The following is a 3,669-nucleotide window of genomic DNA, read 5'->3' as shown; positions in this document are numbered from 1 at the left end:
GGTCTCCTCCCATAACTGACTGCCACTTTACAGGCAGTACAATGTAGAATAAAATGCATGGAAAATAAAGTCATACCATTCTGGATCAAGCAAATCTGTTCCAGTTTTGAATTCTCACTCAGCCACCTATTCGCTACACAACTTCAAACTAGTGGGTTCACAAACCTCTAAGCTTTACTTTCCTAACCTATATAATGGAAGTCATCATATCCACCAAATGTTGTGGTTATAAAAACTAAATAATAATATTGTCTTTGGCATATGGTAGACATTAAATGAATGTAAGTTTTCATCTTTCTTTTGTATCCTCTATCACTTCCTTGACTATTTTGTCTTCTTTCAACAAAGTCACTCCTGTTATTTTCATTTATTCTATTAACTATCACTTTTTGAAGGGTTCATGTAAATATTCAGCTCCATACTTCTCACTGAAAATGTCTTAATTACTTACAAAATTTGTAAGTCACTGATATGTTCTTACATTACCCTAATGTAATGCCCCACGGGATGGGGCAGGAAGGTGGGCGCCTGCGGTGGAGGCAGGATGGTACCTACGTGGAGGTGTCGGCCATGTCGAGGATGGTCCCTGGTGGCAGGGTGGAGGGGGTGAGCATATTGTTTATGGTGATAGTGATGCGGAGGTGGGAGGGCAGCGGCCCCACCTGGAACAAGCTGCTGATGTCGGTGTCGAAGGAGAGGTAGACCCCTCATGCTCTAGCGCGTCGACCCCATTCACCCACGCAATGGCATAGGAGTGGGCACTGCCAATCCTCAGCACCACTCTTGTGTGCAGGTCCTGGGTCCATTGCTCTGGCAGGGTCACCTCCCGTTCGTACCACGTCTGGCCTAGAAAATGCCGCAGCCGCCAGTCCTGGCCAATGTCGTTGAAGCTGGAGGGAACCGGCATGTCCAGGATGGGGTCCGACTCTCGCAGCAGACGCGGATACCACTGCTCCTAGAAGCCACGGCACCGGTTGTCGAAGAAGTCGGCGCAGAAGCTCCTCCAGAGGCCGTCCAGCTTCTTGCGCTCCTGCGACGGCCTCTCGGACACAGCATCCCGCCCTGCAGCGCCAGCACGCAGCCCCACAACAGTGGCCAGAGCGCCGACCAGGCGTCCGCCGCCCCCCAGACCATGCTTTCCGCTCCTCCGCTGGGCCGCCGTCTGCCGGGCTATGAGCAGCGCAGGAGGAGCCCTGCGGACTGGTCGCGCGCGACGTGATGCACCGGTCGCGCCGAGGAAAAGTATTTTTTAAAAACCAAGAGATTTGAACTGAGGAACAATTACAAATACCCAAAGGGATGATTTGTTCCCCTGTGTTTAAAAGTCTTGGTGCTAGACAATCAAGGATGTTTCCAACACATACCTAGAAGACTCTGACCTTCTAGCACCACTGTTCAGGTTAAACCCGGCCCCGTCCTAAGTGACTGCCTGTGCCTCTCTGTATTCTAGTCTTTCACTCCCAGCTGCAGCTGGTAGCTGGCAGCGTTTGACCTGCAGTGGGAGCTGCAGCTCACCTTTGTTCATAACACCGCCATTCGTCTGCAGCCTCCAATCAGAGCTTCAAGGTGAGCCTGGGGAGACCTCTACAGGTGCCTGTGGTTTCACTGTAACTACCTAAACTATTCATTCTCTTATCAAGCACCCAGTCCCAGTACTGTCCAGGTACAATAAGGAGCCCAAAGATAATTTTTTTAAGATTAATTCCTGCTATGAAGAAACTAAACTCAGCGTGCTCTTGAAGGAGCTCCCTCTAACTTATGACTATTATGGGTAAGAAAGCACTGTGGCATCTGCAGCACTTAGATTGGTAGGAGTATTCTGCAAGACCTGTGCCATTAATTTTCTCAAGTTTGCTCCCAGGGAAAGAGGTGACTGGGGAAGAGGGGGAGCACAAAAAATAGGGGGCTGGGGGAAAGCCAGTAACCAGAGAAAAGACCTTTCTACAACTGGAAAGCATACTAGGAAAGCAGACCTATCCATCTACTGGGATTAAAGGGAATACAAAATGAAAGAAAAAAAAAAAGTTATTCCTTGCAAAGCTAGGATGACCAGATGGCCCCTCGCCACCTTGTAGAAAGGAGTCTGAAAGTCAGCTAATCACCAGCCTGTTTGTGAGGAAGAGCCGGTAAGAACTCCGCCTTTGCACAGTAAATCTGTATCATCTATATTCTTCTTTTTCCCTCCACTCAGCATCCCTACACCCAGCCAGCATGCGCATCAAGGAAAGCAGGCTGGTGGTAAACTTCAGGGCAGAGATCCTCTTCTGAAGGCAGCTAGTACTGTCTCACCCAGCTAAGCCTTGCTTCTAGACAACAGCACTGCCTCGCTCAAGAAATTATCCCTCTGCATCAGGCCAGATGCAGTGGCTCACACCTGTAATCTCAACATTTGGGAGGTCGAGGCAGGCAGATCATTTGAGGCCAGGAGTTCGAGACCAGCCTGGCCAACATAGTGAAACCCTCTCTCTACTAAAAATGCAATAAGTGGCCAGGTGTGGTGGTGCATGCCTGTAGTCCCAGCTATCCAGAAGGCTGAGCCAGAATTGCTTGAACCCGGGTGGCGGAGGTTGCAGAAGTTGTGGTGAGCCTAGATCGCACCACTGCACTCCAACCTGGGTGACAAGAGTAAGATTCTGTCTCAAAAATCACTAGTCTGCATGAGACACAGAAGCTTTCCCCAAAATTCAAACAGCCATGGAGAAATACCCATGGTCTACAGAAGCAGTGCTTAGTCCACGCTAGAATTCTCTAGAGTTTTGAAATACGGGAAGAAGTAGAACTTAGTGTGTCTGATGAGTAACCGTGGTGTTTATTGCAACTGAGCTCTAGAAAGAGGCTGCTGTTGTCTATGATCTATCCTTTCCCCAGCCGCCCAGGCATCTCTTTGTCCACTCCAGTGATGTCTGCAGACCACCCTAATGTCACCTCTTGAGGGGTGAACCAACCTTCCACTGGCCAGCATAATAGCCCTGGGGTTTCATCTCAGATTTCACAGTGAATTCTGCTTTCAGGGCAGGATTTAGTTAGGGATGAAAAAGTGTTTCCATTAAGTATTGTATTTGAATCCTGGGTTCTTCAATGATTGAGGAAGACTAATAAAGAAAAATTTACAAATAATCACATGAACTAAATTAGGACTTCAAAAGTTTAACGAAATGAAATAATCTCTGCTTATCTCTATTTCTTTTCCCAATTTATTCACCATCTCTATACATAAAAACTCCTTTGGGTTGTATCCAACATCAAAAACAAGAATTTCTATAGTAAGCAAACTATATGCATAATTATTAATATTTTTGTCAATGTAGTGTTTACATTGTTTGTATTACAAAGTTTCCAACATTAACTAAATTCTGATAAACTTTCTTCTCGTACTGGAGATACATGATATGCAACATTAAAAATATTGGTGTCCTAGAGATAAGAGCGACACACCTTTATGCTGTAGAATTAGAGGCAAGCACCTAGATCCTCAATCTTCTCATAGCCTCATTACCCGCCCCCCCCCCCCCCCCCCCGCCAAAATCTGTCATTAGAGCTAGGGAAATCTCTCAGGACACAACCTCAGTGATAACAAAGAATGAAGACCCATGTTGCCAGTCTTGAGTATCTCAGGTGAGGTGCCAGTCCACTTCTGAAACAATGCTTTGCCTCCTATGCCTTTGGAGA

The 3,669-nt window shown here is 47.0% G+C and overlaps 1 pseudogene; it reads right to left on the bottom strand.

The window, feature by feature from the left end:
- Window positions 1-484: 484 nt before the first annotated feature.
- On the bottom strand, window positions 485-1,164 carry LOC135970820 (beta-glucuronidase pseudogene; annotated as a pseudogene).
- Window positions 1,165-3,669: the final 2,505 nt, after the last annotated feature.

The sequence above is a fragment of the Macaca fascicularis genome, chromosome 5 (genome assembly GCF_037993035.2).
Source record: "Macaca fascicularis isolate 582-1 chromosome 5, T2T-MFA8v1.1".
Classification (NCBI taxonomy): Eukaryota; Metazoa; Chordata; class Mammalia; order Primates; family Cercopithecidae; genus Macaca; species Macaca fascicularis.
This window is presented reverse-complemented; position numbering and strand designations above follow the sequence as displayed.